The sequence below is a fragment of the Biomphalaria glabrata genome, chromosome 2, assembly GCF_947242115.1.
Source record: "Biomphalaria glabrata chromosome 2, xgBioGlab47.1, whole genome shotgun sequence".
Classification (NCBI taxonomy): Eukaryota; Metazoa; Mollusca; class Gastropoda; family Planorbidae; genus Biomphalaria; species Biomphalaria glabrata.
Window position 1 is genome coordinate 22,176,915 of NC_074712.1, and position 19,326 is coordinate 22,196,240.

A 19,326-nucleotide genomic window follows, 5' to 3' on the forward strand; every position below is an offset into this window, starting at 1 on the left:
AAGGGCGATATCTATTTACCATATTTTTAACATATTTGTGCAAACGGTTTTAGATTTTTTGTCAAAAACATTTTTTTTACAAATATATTTTTAAGTTAAGTAGTCAAATTTACTACTACATTTACAAAAAAAATTGTTTACTTTTTTTTAAAGAGCAAAAAATCAATTTAATATGCATAATGTAATTGAGAACAACAATTAATAAGTAGTTTTTCATATTATCGCGTATACTGCATTACAATATATCATGCATAGTACACTTAACAATAGTAATCTTTTGATGCTTTGAATAAGAGATTGACCCTTTACAAAACATTTAGATCAATTAGATAATCATTATATGACATCAGTTAGGCCAGGTTCACATTGGGCTTCACAATCACTTTCACATATCCCTTGGTCTTCTGGACCATTGGGACACCACACACGATCTGTCACCCTTCTTTCTCCATTTGCATTTGATAGAATTTCATTTTTATATTCTTTCTGAAAATATTGAAACTGCCTTTTTACCTGCCTGGGTGGACCACTTCGGGGGGCGATTTTTGAGTTTGTGTTTCCACACAAACTGTCTTTGTAACCTTGTTAAAAATTATTTCCATGTTGGTACGTCGAGATGTCAGGATGGGCATACACACGACTGAGGGGGAATCGCCCAGCAGAGAATCAGATGGCGTGGTACTGCGGCCCTGATGGCGTGGTACTGCAGCCCTGATGGCGTGGTACTGCGGCCCTGATGGCGTAGTACTGCAGCCCTGATGGCGTGGTACTGCGGCCCTGATGGCGTAGTACTGCGGCCCTGATGGCGTGGTACTGCAGCCCTGATGGCGTGGTACTGCGGCCCGATGGCGTAGTACTGCGGCCCTGATGGCGTGGTACTGCGGCCCTCCACTGGGAGTCAAAAAAGATGAAAGGGAAGTAAGCCAATGGCACTTGAAATTCAATGGCAACAAGTAATTGACTTGAACAAGATTGTACAAGAATAAATATATAGGCTAAAACGTTTGGAAAGGGGGGGGGGGGGGTGATCTATTTGGATTGAAAACCGCTAGTTTTAAAATGAACACAAACATTTTATGTAGTTCGCCTTCAGGTGTGAGTCACGTGACTGACAAGATCTACTACATCTAAAGTCTCAAACTTGACGTTAGTTTTTAAAATGAAATAATGTATACCTCCACCCAACCGCCCCGCTTTTAGTAAGTAATCGTTCCTCGATGCAGGACGGACACTTATGGACCCATATGCTACTAGCCTGCATGGACCAGTAGCTATCCTGTTTTAGTTATCTGATTTTTTTTTTTAATTATCGGGGCGAGAAATAACTTTGATTCTAATCTAAAAGGAAGAAGTCTTACTGTAGGTCTCAAGTTTTAAACCTGGTTACTCGGAGATACACTTACGACTGATAAAAACCAAACTTTTTAAATTGCCTATTTGGGTTGAAAGGGAAAAAACACGATCTACAACATCCATTATATTTTCTATAAACGCACTTAAGTCCCCTTTTACATACATACATACATACATACATACACACACACACATATATATATACATATATATATATATATATACATATATAAAGCCCGCACTCTTAACGTAAACCCAAAAGTAGATGTATTGGTGATGTTCATGTCGTTATGTTTTAAACTATCTCCAATGGCATTGAAAACAGGATCAAATGTTTTGATGATAAAGTTTTGTCTTGCTACAGGAGCCATAAGGCGAGTGGTTGTAGAAGATGTTGGATGTTCCCTCCCTTACATCGTTCTCAAAACTCAACATTTCAAAGGACTTAACGTGGCATCAGAAGAATGTACTTACCCCCCCCCCCCCCAATTGTACAATGATTTTAGTCTTAAAAATTCTGGTTTATATAGTAGCAAAACAGTTGTTGTTTTTTTTCGTGTTTGTGACATAGACCGTGATAGTTTGTCTACTCTAATCAAAGAAAAAGGTCAGCTGTAGGTGTCCACAAAGAGGCTGACCTAAAACCTTCTCAAGTTGGACCTAACGTACACGTACGCATAACAGAGGTCGAGGTGACCCAAGCAGTATTCTTGCAGTCGTAAAAGTTAAAGACCGTTTCTACAATTATTCCAGAAGGTGATTTTTTTCATTAAAGAAAAGCTATCCTGAAATTCACTGTCACTGGGATTCGAACCATAGACACCTAGCGCTTTACCGCCTCAGCCACCAGGCCCCCGAATTTTTAATTGTGCACGATAAATCACTCATGCTTGATTCCTTGGGCACAGAAGAAAATTCCTTTTACACTCATCCCGAAGAATGACAAGATACCAAGGCTACACTAGTTGTTTGAACATCTAAACACAAAATTTGATTTAATACTGATGCAACAAACTCTTATGCAATCAGACATTGGGGCATAAATGTTCATTCCGCTGTAATAAGTGATCTATTGAAAAGAACAAAATTGTGTTAAGCCATCAAAGCATGCAAAGGATTTGTCTTCGGCCAATCCTCCCATTCTTATTCGCAACTGGCTGGTCATTTCCCCAAATGACATATCTGACATTAGTGAAGGGAACATGCAGATAACTTCGAGTGAAGCATCCATCACTATGTCCTATAGATTATTGAGTACCATTAGTCAAATATTTTTAAGCCTATTTATTTATCTCAGTCTGTGAATATTTTAATTTTCTAGTAATAATTAAAATAAAAATATAGTAAAGTAAAAAAAAAAAAAAAAGCTAAGTTCCCCTTTCAGACCTTGCAATTTATGAGACAGATGATGTAGAGGTCATCTGTTTCAATGGCCCACGGTTAACGGGGGTGTCATGTGGCCAGCACAACGACCAACCGCCTTTGCGTTTCTCTAACTAATGTCAGGTACCCAATTAGAACTGGGTGGATTTGGAGGTGCCCAAAGATCCTGAAATTAAAAATCCCAGTCTTCACCAGGATTTGAACCCGGGACACGCCTAGCGCTTTAACGCTTTAAAAAAAATCCTTGATGGAATAATTTGTTTCTGAAATGAAGTGAGCCACTTGCTTGAAGTCTATGAAGGATACATCAAAATACTTGAAGTGAAGGCAATCATTAAAAACATCTTCAACGTATACCATTCAAAACATCTTCAACTTATACCATTAAAAACATCTTCAACTTATACCATTAAAAACTATGTTATTTTCTACAACAAATGTTTTCCTTTCATCACCGTTCAATCAAGATTTCTTGACGCATGTAAGCTTACTTACTAGTTTATCTTGTGTGTTTTGTTTTTAAATGTTTGGTTTAAAAATAATAAAAAAAAAACGAAACGAAACGAAAAACCGGAATGTTTAGAGGACATTTCGTTATCTGTCAAGGCAATCTGTGCATCATTGGAAAGGCTTGGTCGATGTACTGCCTTAATCGGGGTGGAGTTTTGATACAAGCATTAAAACTAGGCCTCACATATTGAAAGTTGACAAACAGATCAAAGGAGGGAGGGTTAGAGCAGAGTCGCACCTATATTAACCCTTGGTGTGGGAGCGTAAATAAATAGTAAATGTATTAATTAAATGCTTTACAATTTTTGTTATAAGCATGAGTATTAGTATGGCCTTAATTCTATACTGGAGGGTGACTGTACCTTTTCTTATAGTCGCTCGTCCCCTATCTGCCGAGACAAGACGTGAACAGAACGTCGACAAGGGAGGACTGACGATGGCGAGTATTGTCCCCCTCTCCTCACTTGCCTCCCTTTCTCTCATGTGACCAGACGTTTTTTCCTAATGCAGTCCTGGGCATGGTAATATACTTCATATATCGTTTTCTACTGTTCTACACAAGTCTAGTTTTTTACCTAGCTTATATCACCACTGTCTTGGTGGAATAGTGACACGTTATTTCTCAAACTTCCCACTCTGGTATCAAGTCTGTCTTGGTGGAATAGTGACACGTTATTTCTCAAACTTCCCACTCTGGTATCAAGTCTGTCTTGGTGGAATAGTGACACGTTATTTCTCAAACTTCCCACTCTGGTATCAAGTCTGTCTTGGTGGAATAGTGACACGTTATTTCTCAAACTTCCCACTCTGGTATCAAGTCGAAACCTTGCACAATCATTCATTGTTGATGGACTAAGCTAAGGGCAGATAAGCCTTGTGTAGAGAATTAAGTTGTTCGTTTAAAAAAACAACAACAATAGACCATAAAACCTTCATTTCTTATAGGTGCGTGAATGGAACGTTGGCCTATTTCAGAATGTAGACTCGAGCAACTTTTTTTTTATTGCTTTTGAAAGAACAGCACGAAAACCTTTCCCCACCCCTCCCACTGGTCCACAAACGTGACTGAATCAGAGTGCACTGAGCTAGAAGCATGAAAGTTGCGCTCAACAAACGTGATTGGATCAGAGTGCACTGAGCTAGAAGCATGAAAGTTGCGCTCAACAAACGTGATTGGATCAGAGTGCACTGAGCTAGAAGCATGAAAGTTGCGCTCAACAAAAAGAAAAGAAAATATTTACACAGAATGAGACAACATATGTCCCGGAAGCTAAAAGTCGGGACTAGGGAAACTTGTGGAACATCACCAAAACTCTCTCAAGAAGCCCGAAAAAGACTCTGACCCCGAAGCCCTCCCATAGAAGAAAAACAATATGGAACTAGTTTTTATACCATCAGCTCACCATTTAATGCAGAAGCTGATTTAGCTCCAGATAACATACCTCCAAGCAAAATATGACATGAAAGAGAAATGCTAGTGAGTTCTTCCACAGAAGTTTCATGATTGCCAGAAGCTGTATTCCCATACTTAAGAAAACTTTGCTGCGAAGCTTTCACATTATTCGGAACCTGATTCATCTGTGAACACACACGCTTTATTTCGATTATTTCAAAATTATCAAGTGTTTTAACAGGCCGATGCTCACTGACTGTAATTTGATAGCAGTCGCAAAAACAAAACAACTAGTAAGCTAGTTCTACTGTTACAGAACATTATGCACGGATGTAAACAGTTAAATGCTTCACATTAAGTACAATTGTACATTTGTGGTGAAATATTGTGATGTAAAAAGACAATAACAAAATTAAAAAAAACTATTCGTAAAATTAGTTCAAGAAATTGCTAACTTTTTTTTGTAATTCCTCAATTGGGAGTAAAAAAAAATTTTTGAGGCCCGCCAGTCCCCAATTTTTTTAATGCGGCCCTCGGTAGAAAAAGGTTGCCCACCCCTGAATTACATGATACTCAATATAAGCTTTGTTGTTGTTTTTTTAAGTATTTATTATATTTTACTTGGTAAAGTTTACTTTTGTGAGTGTGTATGTTTGTGTGTCCTTCTGTGTAAAGCTATATTCTACTTTTTACATAGGCGTAGCCAGGATTTTTTTTCGGTGGGGGGGGGGGTTGTCTTCCCCACCCCCGACCCCCCCCCCCACCCGGCGATTTTTTTTAAAAATGTATTTATGTGTGTGTGTGTGTACATAATCTTCATGGTATTCTGACCCTTCATTCTTTCGGAAGACGTTTATTGTGCCCTAGAATAGGTTCTTCCATGAGTTAGTGAGAAAATTGTAGATTCCCCGCCATTACTAGCAAGGGGGTCTGGGGGAGCTCCTAGCGCTCCCCCAGCGGGGGCAAAGCCCCGCCGCCAAGCACTATTTCTGATATTGAAAACCAACTAAATGCATAGTCTGAGGTATCTACAGTGCATTTTCCTGCTATTAAAAAGTTTTATTTTAAAAACCTAATGTGCTATTCTTACTGACTTAGACCCTCCCGCGCCGTTCGGAGCATTTGACGTCAAGCTGTTTCCACAAAATCTGTCACTGGTAATGTCTGAAGCCTCTTCCCACCTGCCATGAGGACCTCAATGAATGAGTGGCGTCAAGTTGTACTAGGATATCATTGCAACTCTTTCTATGCGTAATTCATTTTGTCGGAGAACATGTCCCGCAAACCTCATGCGTCGCTCTCTCACAATCTTACTAAAGGGTCGACTCCCAGTTCGGCATAGGATTTCCTTGATTTAAACCCGATCTCTATAACTGACTCCTAAAATCTGTCTTAGCCATCTTTGTTGAGCCACATTTAGTGTTTTTCAATTTCGGCAGATGACTATTCACTGCATTTTATTAAGGGAGCCCTGCCACTGGTAAAAATGTGTAACCTCTCTTGAATACGCTCTTGTAGTTTGCTTTAGATTTTATATCGAAAAGAGAAGTTTTATCGTCAAAATCATCTGTTTGGGGTTTTCCACCTCAAAATGCTCTGTAAGGGGGATCTTAAACTCAAAACCATCTGGAGTGGTTTTAAACTTTTAAAAAACGCCATCTGTAGAAGAGGGGTTTAAACTCGAAACCCCCGATTGGATTGGCTACGCTCAAATAATTTTTATGTGTAATTTGCTTTTTTTTTTATATTCAAGAGGTATTTTTTAGCATCAAATCCATCTGAATGGGGGTTTAAACTCAAAACCCCTTTGGCTACGCTTATAGATTTTAGAGTGAGTAATTTGCTTTTATTTATATTGAAGAGTTACTTTTTAGCTTCAAACTCCACTGGAGGGGAGTTTAAACTCAAAACCTCTTTGACTACACTCATACCATTTTGAGTGTATAATTTGCTTTGTTTTTATTATTAAAGAGGTATTTTTTTTACCTTCAAACCCCGCTGAAGTGGGGTTTAAACTCAAAACTAAGTCAAAACCCATTTAGCTACTCTCATAACATTTTGAGTGCGTAATTAGCTTTTTTTTATATTGAAGAGGGGGTTTATCGTAAATTTTGGAGGGGGGTTTAAAATCACAATCTCCCTTAACTGTGCTCTTGGAATTACGGGATTTTCGTTTGCATTTTTTTTTTGTTTTGTTTTATAGAAGAGGGGGAGTTAACTGCAAAAACCCCAAGTAGGGGGTTTAAAACTCAAAACTCCTGGCAGGGGGTTTTAAACTCAAAACCCCTGGTAGAGTTTTTAAACTCGAACCCCCCTGGTAGGGGGTTTTAAACTCAAAACCCCATTGGTTGTGCTGGGGCAAGTGATGGTCTAGTATTAAAATCTCAACTTAAATAAACAAAATCAAAGCAAAAAAATCATTCACTAAATTCCGATCCACCCCCCCCCCCAGTAACTCATCTCTTCTCTCTCTTTTTCTTTCAACAGACATAAGATAAAAGATTTCTTTAATATAGATAAGCTTGCAGTTACTGTATTTTCCCATCGGACAAGCATACCTAGATCTCATTTGGCAATGTTGTGGGTCAATATTTATTCTGTGATATAGAATTGTTTGTGCATTAAATACTGCTCTTAATATATTAATCAAAATTCGGTTATTAATTAAATAGGGAAAATATGTCAGCTAGAGATTCTCTCTGAACAATGTGTATACGAGTGTGTGTGTGTGTGCTCTTGTAAATATGTGTGCGTGTAAGCACCGCTGGCTTGTTGCGTGTAAACCCTGACAAGCTATAAATCAAAATGTCTCCCCCTTGCTTAGAATGTTGTCTTTTTATGCATAAATAAAATCTTTGATGTGAAAAGAATTATTTCAGAGAATAGGGTCTTCGTGATGAAACCAAAATGTTTCAACGGACAGCTCAATTCAATTGGGTGGAAACATTAGGCCTATATAAATATAGGCGTCGTTAAAAAAACATATGTGTTAGGCTGTTGGCTAGATACGTACTTTCCAATGGAAATGTTAGCAAATATTTGGACAATATATTTATATATCTACCCATCTATGTATGTAGGATATTTGCGTACAAATGGTGTAATCTTCCATACTATCTGTTTCCATACCCGCCGATAATCTGCTTACAAACACCTACTAACATCCCCCATCTATAGATCATTTTATATGCTAGGTCTTATATGTGAAGAAATATAATTTCTATGATAGGTTTCAAATAGTATCAAAGATCAATAGGTCTAGATTATCCCTACCTACTTAGCTGACTCACTAGTTAGTATACTGACAGAGTAAATCCGAAACTCAAATGTCGAAACCAAAAATGTCATGCTAGGAGCTTTTCTGGTATCTCGTGTATAGGGCCTATTTGCCGGGACAACTCTAATATGTATGTCCCACTTGCCACCCTCAAAGGCCACCTGGACAACGAGTGATGGTGAAGTTGTAAGCACAGTACACAAAAGTACAACTGTTAGTTGAAGTAGAAGACAATTAATGTCTTTTTTTTTGGGGGGGGGGGAGATTAAGAGTTCAGGAAAAAGAGCTAGTAGAGAGGGAGATACATCCCACCTGTTGCCGTCACGAAGTATCTCAAACAGATCTAAAACAATCTAGCTCAGTGAATTGTATCATGTGTCTGTTAACACAATAGACTGTTAACGATGTAGATTATGTATGCAATTGAAATGAGGTCTCACTGTCGTCACAAGGGCGGGATCGTAAAAACAGTCTTAGTATTTACCAACGAATTTTTTAATGTAGAAAAACATAAATTCTGTCAAAGCATGTTATTAAGAATATTAGCCTACTGTTATTTGTAAGATAGTCAGCCCCACAAGCACTAGCGAATCCAAAACTTTATAGTGGGGGGGGGGGGGCGATTTTTTTCCAAACCCTAACCCTAGCGCCCAGTAAAACCCTAACCCTATGCATAAACGTACGTACAGCACACACACACGCACACACGCACGCACACGCACACACACACATATATATATATATATATATATATACATATGAGAATTTTAAAAAGCAGCATTTCTCAACCGTCGGCGAAAAACTAGGGCAGCGCTATAAGGTTTCCTAGTGTGGTTAGGGGCAAAGCCCCGACGCCAAAAGCGTTTTCTTGCATTCTTCACTGCAGAAACGCATCTCCTGACATCTAAAGCTCATCATTCATCAATGAAGTTCGGTGCGAAGCCCCGACGCCAAAAGCATTTTCTTGCATTCTTCATTGCAGAAACGCATTCTCCTGACAAGTACAGCTCATTATTCATCAGTGGGGTTCGGGCGAAGCCCCGACGCCAAAAACGTTTTCGTGCATTCTTAACAGAAGAAACGCATTCTCCTGACCTAAAGCTCATTATTCATACTATTAAAATGAGGACCTTTTGAATAATGTTGTACTTGAAAAATATTATAATATGAATTTATAGGCCCTTAATACGTTGCAAATAAAACCGATTTGTTCCTTGAAAAAATAAGATACCCCACATATTTAGATTTTGGCTTTGAGGATCGTCGCCAAAAAAAAATTATTCGATAAATAACATTCAATAACATCGTAGTATAAGTTGTGAGTTATAGTCCCAAATTTATTTAACTAGAAAAATATCCGATTGAGTAAAGGTTGGGAAAAGGCGACTATGAAATAGTTATTTCGGTTTAGAACTCATATCAATCATGACTATTATACTGAAAAATTTCATTTGAATTCTAACTTTTCCAATTCAAAGTCTTTCTTAAATAATTATGATAAATTCATGTGAAATTACATAAACTCTGGAAATGGGAGGGGCGGTAGAGTGAAAACGATTAATCCTTGCTCCTTTAATAATTTCTGCTAAAGATTGCATTTGGCATTCAAGAATAGGGGAAGGGCGACTCGATATAAGAATGAATTTATAGTATATATAAATTATATTAGTGACAGATTTTTTAAATTTTTTAATTTCTTAACTATAATACTAAAAGAAAAAGTATTGGTTTGTCCGATGGGGGAAATGCGATTGCATGTATCGCCCCTCCCACCTGGTACAACCCTTTTTCATTTAAATTTACTAATGATAAAATTTGAGATTAGAGTGTGGTACGACATAATATACAATGGGTTCACATATCAATACATAGTTTATATTATATAGATATTCAACTAATTTTGTTCACAAACTATGATTCTCCATAAAAATAGGACCGCCCCCCCCCCACTCAGAGGGCTAGAGTGGGGAGGGCAGTACATGCAATCGCCATCCCCCCAACCCCACCAAATCGGCCAAGATACCAGAACGGGAGCGACATAATATAAAATTAATATATTAATTCAACAAATTTTGTTCACAAACTATGAATACTCCATAAAAGTAGGACCGACCCCCCCACACACTCAAAGGATTTAGGTGGGACGGACAGTAGAGGTATTCGCCCCCCCCCCCAATCGGCAAACAGGGAACGACATAATATAAAGATCGGTTAAAATATCAATAACAAGTTTTAATCATATAGATATTTAATTGATTCTGTTAGCAAGCTGTTATTTCTACAAAATAAATTGGACCGCCCCCCACCCCTCTCGAAAGTGTATGGGGGGGGGGCGGGATTGATACCATCGCTTCCTCCCGACCCTACCAAATCGGACAACATACTAGAGGGGGGGGCGAAATAATAAAAAAATAGGTTGAAATATAAATAATTAGTATATATTATTAACATAAGTAATAAATTCGTTTACAAATTGTGTGAATTCTATACTAAAATTCGTCCGCCCTCCCCCATTTTTGAAGGGGGGGGGGGCGGCCGAGTGGGGGGGGGGGCGATCGCCCCTACCGCCCCCCCCCCCCCCGGATCTGCCAGTGCCCACAAGTAAATAGTATTAATTGCATTGGTTTTATCAGTAGCTTAAGTGTGACTACATTAACGGGGTCAAAATTAATCACACAGCCTACACGCAACGCCTTCACTCACGGCAGGGCCCGCCTTAGGTAGGCCTATAAGCAAATTAGGCAGCTGCTTAGGGCTTTCAATTCAGAGAATTGATTTCATATAATGATTATCTTATTGATCTAATTGTTTTGTATGGGGTTAATCTCTTATTCAAAGCCTCATAACAAAAATATTTCGTAAAAATTTATTTTTTTAAAATCTTAGGTGACTTATAGTTGTGTATGTAGCCTGCTGTTCATGCGATAATATGAAAAACTACTTATTAATTGTTGTTTTAAATTACGTTCCACTTATATGCATATTAAATATATCTGTTCTCTTCGAAAAAATAGTAACCTTTTTTTTTTGTAAATGTATTAATTAGTATGACAGAACTTACACAACTTAGCAATACATTAAAAAAAATTACAAAAATCTAAAACCGTTTGCATAAATGTGTTTAAAATATGGTGAATCAAATATCTCCCTTACTAACGAATATGATATTTTGAATGTGATCCCGTGACTTTGGTAACATGAAGGTAGTATCATGAATCTTATAGCGTAAATATGGCATGATGAATGGCGTTGAGCCAGGAGTATGCTCAGTTCACTGTCGACTCTAAATGTATAACTTTTGAGAACATTTGGAAAACCTACTTGCGTTATTTCAACATTAAATAGAATACAAGAGAAGCCGAGCCTGGAGCAAAACCTTGAAAACAAAAAACAAGGTTACAAAGGCAGTTTGTGTGGAAACACAAACTCAAAATCGGCCCCCCGAAGTGGTCCACCCAGGTAAAAAGGCAGGTTTCAATATTTTCAGAAAGAATATCAGAAACTATGAAGTACAAACTATCAACAACTACAACCCTATCTCCGTGGATACAAAAAGAAGAGACGTGCAGTTGTGTTGTTAGTTCGACTAACGACTTGATACCACAGGATACGGAGATTTATTAATGTTATTATCATTACATTGTTAATATTCATATGTATTCAACGACCTGATACTTATAAAGATCTAGTTCAATCCTAGGTGTCACTCACAAAGACCGCATCACGAATGAAGAGATTAGAAAAAGAATTAATTCAGCAATTGGACCCCACGATGACCTGCTAAACACTTTCAAAAAAATGTGATCACAAGACCACATAATAAGCATAATGTCAAAATTAAGATTTTGTATTAGAAAATACATTCGACTTTGCAATACAATTTTATTAAATGAAAGCTATTTTTAAGGAGATTTTTGTGTTTTCTGGAGATTTTAAAAATTTCAGGAGATTTCCAGGACTTTTTCGTATATTTTGCAATTTCAGGAGATTTCAAGGAGGCTTTGGAAAATCAGGAGGCCGTGGAAACCCTGTTATAAGCTATAATGGTTTAATTTAATAATTTACACGTAAATTAGCGAGGGGTCTATGAAAGTGCGTGGCCCACTGTGCGCATAGGCTGCAGTCGCCTAAGGCCGCCAATACTTCTATAAAGGATCAGATAGTGTGGTTCAAGTCTATAGTATGAAACACTACTTATTAATTGTTGTTTTTATATTTCACATAAATAGATATTAAATAGATTTTTTTTTCCTAAAAAGATTTTTTTTTGTAAATGTAATTTATATGGTCTGTTGTATCTGATTTAGTCAAAGAATTTTTAAAAAATATATTTTTTGACAAAGAATCTAAAACAGTTTACATAAATATGTATAAATAGCCATCTCCCTTACTAAATAGTCTCCGTGTTTGTTTGTTTTACTATTAATAGTTTTACAAATGGTGTATTTTTATGAAAAAAAAAAACTGCTTGCATAGTTGATTTTGAAAATTAATCTTTTCGCCTTCAAAAAAGAAAAAAAAGTAGCCGTTGAGTCAGAACTTTGAAAGGTCTATAATATCTTGATCTCATATTTTCAATATCTTTTCTAGTTTACGAGATCTAAACGTGTCGGACGGATGGACGTAAGGACGCACACAGCTAATTGCGGCTATTTCCCTTTGGGGAGCCGCTAAAAAGTTATCAAAATATTTGAAAACTAAGCTAATAACCTTAATGTAACGTGTATAGCTGTAAGCGCAAACAAATGTATTTCAGACTCTAAAGTTGTAGGCTAGCATGCAGCTAAAGCCGGTAGGACAATATGACTCTAAAGTTATAGGCTAGCATGCAGCTAAAGCCGGTAGGACAATATGACTCTAAAGTTGTAGGCTAGCATGCAGCTAAAGCCGATAGGACAATATGACTCTAAAGTTGTAAGCTAGCATGCAGCTAAAGCCGGTAGGACAATATGAGTTACATTTAAAGCATAACAACGTCGTTAATGGCGTCCGCTCATTTGTATTGTAAATACGATCAGCCTAAAACCCCACAAGACTCTCGAATGTTCTCTGTATTTGTGATATTTCAAACCTATGTCACACGAGTGTATTGTTACGACGCCACTGTCTAGACTGCTCAGTTTCACTGTAAACTGTGTGCTCACTTCCTGATCATGTCAGAATATATCAACTGAATTAGCACCAACACAATATGTGGCTCACATGGAAATAAATTCACCATTGTAATGATAATTCAAGCTGGTGACATAATTACCGCACAATTTCACAGGTCTTTTCCACATGGTTACTCCTATTGTCTAGGTCCATACAGCCACGCCCAATACTAGGATCCCAATTCGACGAAGCCGGTGATACGGTCATATATTCCTAAAACAATGTAAAACAGGTTTTTATGACTTTTTCTTCTCTACGACGTTACAGTCGTTGCTTTTTTTTTTTATGTGTGTGCCTTCTAAGACTTGACACCGCCACTACCGACACACGCTATGCTTGGTCTGTAACATGCTGAAACAAAGACATAATTAATGTGACTTTCCCTGTACACTACATGAAGCCATCTAGACACAGTTTTAATCCTTAATGGAACTCTTCTGTACTGCAAACATGTTGATAGATATAGGGAACAATGTGATCAAAATTTACATACAGAGAAGAGTTTTGTTTGGCCTACAGACTTGCCCGATCTTAGGTGCAAGCCAAGTGTACGGCCGCACAAGGCCTGGGGCTTAAACGCCTCGTTATTTCTCCCCCCCCCCCCCACCTTTTCGCCTATAAAATGATATACAAAAAGTATTTTTAGTCTCGGGTTCAAATTTTAGTGAAGATGTCATAGAGTTCACTCAGCTCTAATGGGTACCTTACATTAGGGAAAGTAAAGGCGGTTCGTCGTTGTGCTGGCCATATGACACCCACATTATTAGTCCAACAGATCGCAAAGTCTAATGGGGCGATTTACTTTAATTACAATTTTAGGGCTACGCTTTTGGCGTGCTTTGTTCCGTAAGTGTGTGTGTGTGTATGTGTTAAGAAAAAAAAAGGGGGGGGGGTCATCGCATAGGCAGATAGAGTCACAGACTCACTTCTCTGGAGCCTGGCAAGTCTAGCCATAGTCACCGTCACCGGCACCAAAGTCACTGTCTGTACTCGGCTTTATAGCGCTTTATCGAATTTTTTTTTTCTGCGGCGATCCTCAAAGCCTTAATCTAAATATGTGGGGTATCTGATCTTTTCATAGAACAAATCGGTTTTATTTGCAATGTATTAAGGGCCTATAAATTCATATTAGAATATTTTTCAAGTACAACATTATTCAAAAAGTTCTTTTTTAATAGGAGGAATAATGAGCTTTAGGTAAGGAGAATGCGTTTCTTCAATGAAGAATGCAAGAAAACGCTTTTAGCGTCGGGGTGAAGCCCCGTACCTCACTGATGAATAGTGAGCTGTAGATGACAGGAGCAGGCGTTTCTGCAGTGAAAAATGCTAGAAAACGCTTTTGACTTACATCGCTCCCCCCTTACCCCCAAGCTTGCAAGAGAAAGGCCTCAACATGACTGTTTTTTTGTTTGTTTTTTTGTTTCGCCGAAGGTTGAGAAATACTGCTTTTTTATTCTCATATATATATGCTGTACTTTATGAATAGGGTTAGAGTTTACTGGGCGATAGGGTTAGGGTTTTGAAAAAAATCGCCCCCCCCCCACTCTAAAGTTCTGGATCCGCCCATTTCAGAACATGGTTACTTGTGCGGTAGTCTTGCCAGCGTAGTATGTTCGTTATGGAGCGAAGGCACCTTTGATGGTAGCGTTTTAAGAAGCTTTAGATGTCTCATACAGAGTACCTAGGACCTAGGTGACATACAAAAGTGTGGTTAGAAACACGACTTTGATATTTGTATTGGTTAGCGAAGAGACCTATTCCTCCATACTTTCATTTGGAGGCGACCAAAAAGCGCTGTTGAACTTAGCCAGACTGTGTCTCTAGACAGTGACGTACCCACAGGTTGCCCAAGTTGGAGAACTAGTCGACAAAACAAAGAATCGTGAATACACCTTCCTCTCCCCACATTCTAGTTCTTCAAGAGAATTTCCTCTTTTCTTATCCAATAAAAAAAGAATTCTTAGCAAATAAATTTCAACTTTCTATTATTGTACACTGTCTGCTGTTATCTGGTGACCAAACAATGGATGTAAGAGATAGAGACGAGTATATACATCGAGCAGTTCATGTTCCTCCACCACCTTCCCTATCTGCTCCTATCCAATAGTCAACATCTGCAGCTCATAATAAACACCTCTTTGTTCAAGGTTTGACCACGCATGTGTTGGGTGCAGAATATGGAAAAGTATGCCAACAGGTTCTTTCAGTGTCCAATTTCTTCCGGCTAGACCTCTACTTCGCTACTAATGCTGCTTCCCTTCCAACTCAGTCCACTCGCCTACCTCCCTTGTACACACACACTAACCAGACAGCCCTCATCAAGCTTACAGAATTCTCTGGTGGTAAGCAGGAAAGGGGGGTTAGAGGGGGACATTTTTTAAAATTCTTTAAATAGTAATCACTAGACACAAGACAAGACAAAAGACAGGACACAAGACAAGACAAAAGACAGGACACAAGACAAGACACAAGACAGGACACAACACTAGACTTGTGACAATGCTTAATTTTAAGAGCTAAAAAACAAGAAGGGATCACCCCTCCCCCAACTTTTTTTTTTCTCTCTTTTCACTTACAATGAAAAAACATTTGGAAGCGACTACATGCTTGAGCGTAAAGACAGTTGAGTTAGACTTTATCCTAGATTCTTACCAACTAAAGTACAACACTGAGAAAATAAAAAGAGAAATCTATTTTTGTTGGAGAATACGATGGCTACATTGATTTCACGTCTTTAAAAGGGCTGTGGGGGCGATCCACTGAACAATGCTAAACAAAAAGTTACTGGTGCCATTATATTAGAAACAAAAGGCCAAAAAGTGTGAACGTGTTGGGGGTGGGGGGGGAGGGGAGGTTCCAGCCCCCCCCCAAAAATAGCAAACACAATGTAGAGTAAATATTTCGATATTGAATTCAGAAAACGAAAAAAAAAATGGCCGGTCGATGCCAAGCGAAAATGTCCAGGCAGGATCATGAACGCTGGCCGATTTCGTGTTTTGGTCGTAATATATATAGATGTGTGTGTGTTTTGGTCGTAATATATATAGATGTGTGTGTGTTTTGGTCGTAATATATATAGATGTGTGTGTGTTTTGGTCGTAATATATATAGATGTGTGTGTGTTTTGGTCGTAATATATATATATAGATGTGTGTGTGTTTTGGCCGTAATATATATAGATGTGTGTGTGTTTTGGTCGTAATATATATAGATGTGTGTGTGTTTTGGTCGTAATATATATAGATGTGTGTGTGTTTTGGTCGTAATATATATAGATGTGTGTGTGTTTTGGTCGTAATATATATAGATGTGTGTGTGTTTTGGCCGTAATATATATAGATGTGTTTGTGTTTTGGCCGTAATATATATAGATGTGTGTGTGTTTTGGTCGTAATATATATAGATGTGTGTGTGTTTTGGTCGTAATATATATAGATGTGTGTGTGTTTTGGTCGTAATATATATAGATGTGTGTTTGTTTTGGTCGTAATATATATAGATGTGTGTGTGTTTTGGCCGTAATATATATAGATGTGTGTGTGTTTTGGTCGTAATATATATAGATGTGTGTGTGTTTTGGTCGTAATATATATAGATGTGTGAGTGTTTTGGTCGTAATATATATAGATGTGTGTGTGTTTTGGTCGTAATATATATAGATGTGTGTGTGTTTTGGCCGTAATATATATAGATGTGTGTGTGTTTTGGTCGTAATATATATAGATGTGTGTGTGTTTTGGTCGTAATATATATAGATGTGTGTGTGTTTTGGTCGTAATATATATAGATGTGTGTGTGTTTTGGTCGTAATATATATAGATGTGTGTGTGTTTTGGTCGTAATACATATAGATGTGTGTGTGTTTTGGCCGTAATATATATAGATGTGTGTGTGTTTTGGCCGTAATATATATAGATGTGTGTGTGTTTTGGTCGTAATATATATAGATGTGTGTGTGTTTTGGTCGTAATATATATAGATGTGTGTGTGTTTTGGTCGTAATATATATAGATGTGTGTGTGTTTTGGTCGTAATATATATAGATGTGTGTGTGTTTTGGTCGTAATATATATAGATGTGTGTGTGTTTTGGTCGTAATATATATAGATGTGTGTGTGTTTTGGTCGTAATATATATAGATGTGTGTGTGTTTTGGCCGTAATATATATAGATGTGTGTGTGTTTTGGTCGTAATATATATAGATGTGTGTGTGTTTTGGCCGTAATATATATAGATGTGTGTGTGTTTTGGTCGTAATATATATAGATGTGTGTGTGTTTTTGGTCGTAATATATATAGATGTGTGTGTTTTGGTCGTAATATATATAGATGTGTGTGTGTTTTGGTCGTAATATATATAGATGTGTGTGTGTTTTGGTCGTAATATATATAGATGTGTGTGTGTTTTGGCCGTAATATATATAGATGTGTGTGTGTTTTGGCCGTAATATATATAGATGTGTGTGTGTTTTGGCCGTAATATATATAGATGTGTGTGTGTTTTGGTCGTAATATATAGATGTGTGTGTGTTTTGGTCGTAATATATATAGATGTGTGTGTGTTTTGGTCGTAATATATATAGATGTGTGTGTGTTTTTGTCGTAATATATATAGATTGTGTGGTGTGTTTTGGTCGTAATATATATAGATGTGTGTGTGTTTTTGGCCGTAATATATATAGATGTGTGTGTGTTTTGGCCGTAATATATATAGATGTGTGTGTGTTTTTGGCCGTAATATATATAGATGTGTGTGTGTTTTGGTCGTATATATAGATGTGTGTGTGTTTTGGTCGTAATATATATAGATGTGTGTGTGTTTTGGCCGTAATATATATAGATGTGTGTGTGTTTTGGTCGTAATATATATAGATGTGTGTGTGTTTTGGTCGTAATATATATAGATGTGTGTGTGTTTTGGTCGTAATATATATAGATGTGTGTGTGTTTTGGTCGTAATATATATAGATGTGTGTGTGTGTGATTTTTTGCTTTTATTTTGTTTATATTAGGCGAGATTTTAATATTAAATTAAACCATTACTTGCCCCAGCGCAGACAAGGGGTTTTAGAGATTAAACCCCCTCTTCTATAAACAAAAATAATACAAACGACAATCCCCAAATTCCAAGACCATAGCTAAGGGAGATTTTGATTTTAAACCCCCCTCCGAAATTATTTTTTTTAACGATAAAACCACCTCTTCAATATAAGGCTAAAGCATACATCAATTTGCTTTTTTTAATTGAAGAGGTGGTTTTTAGCTTTTAAACATAAACCCCTCTTGGCTACAAATTACACACTCAAATTTCTATGAGTGTAGACAAGGGGGGTTTTGAGTTAATGCCCCGTCCTCCGGAAAGCTTTAAGTTTAAAACCCCTCCAGGTGGCTTTGAATTTAAAATCCCCATACACATAGTTTTGAGGTTGAAAACCCCCTCTCTTCACTATTAGTTTAAAGCAAACTATTGTCACCAAATTCTATGCGTGTAGCTAGGGGGGTTTTGAATTTGTTAAAATCCGATGCTGAACTGGGAGTCGACCCCTTAGTAAGGTTGTGACAGAGCATCGCATGAGATTTGCGGGACATGTTCTCCGATGAAATGAATTACGCTTACTAAGAGTTGCGATGACATGGAGGCCATTACGAGGAAAGCGCAAACAGGGACATCCTAGAACAACTTAGCACCACACTTTAATGGAGGTCCTCATAGCAGATGAGAAGAGGCTTGAGACATTGCCAGTGACAGATATTGTGGAAGCAGCTTACCGCCCAACGCGCCGAACGACGTGGGAGGATCTAAGTCAGTAAGAATAGTACACAAGATTTTTAAAATAAAACAAACTTTTTAATAGCAGGCTAATGCACTGTAGATACCTCATAATATGCATTTTGTTGGCTTTTAATACCGGAAATAGTGCTTAGCGGCGGGGCTCCGCCCCGCGCTTGGGGAGCTCACAGCGCTCTCCCAGACCCCCTTGATGGCAATAGCGGAGAGTCTACAATTTTTACTTACGACTTACTCCAGGAAGAACTTATTCTAGGGTACAATACACGTCTTCCGAAAGAATGAAGGGCCAGAATGTAATAAAGATTAATTTTGCACACACACACACGCACACACACACATGAATTACTTTGAAATCCCCCAAACCCCCAACCCTGAAAAAAAATCCTGGCTACGCCCATGTTACACACACACATATATATATATATATATATATATATATATATATATATATATACTGTGAAAAA

General features: G+C 37.7%; 1 protein-coding gene across 3 annotated transcripts in view; it reads right to left on the minus strand.

The window, feature by feature from the left end:
* LOC106057644 (uncharacterized) overlaps positions 1-19,326 on the minus strand; it is a 92,858-nt gene that overhangs the window by 58,862 nt on the left and 14,670 nt on the right. The window contains exon 1 of one of the 3 annotated variants that reach the window (XM_056019645.1): positions 12,988-13,333. The exons of 1 other annotated variant lie outside the window; for it this stretch is intronic. The gene's annotated coding sequence lies outside the window, so the exon portion shown is untranslated. Of the gene's footprint in view, positions 1-12,987; positions 13,334-19,326 lie in introns of those variants that run through there. One more of the 3 variants, XM_056019646.1, reaches the window with a different exon arrangement.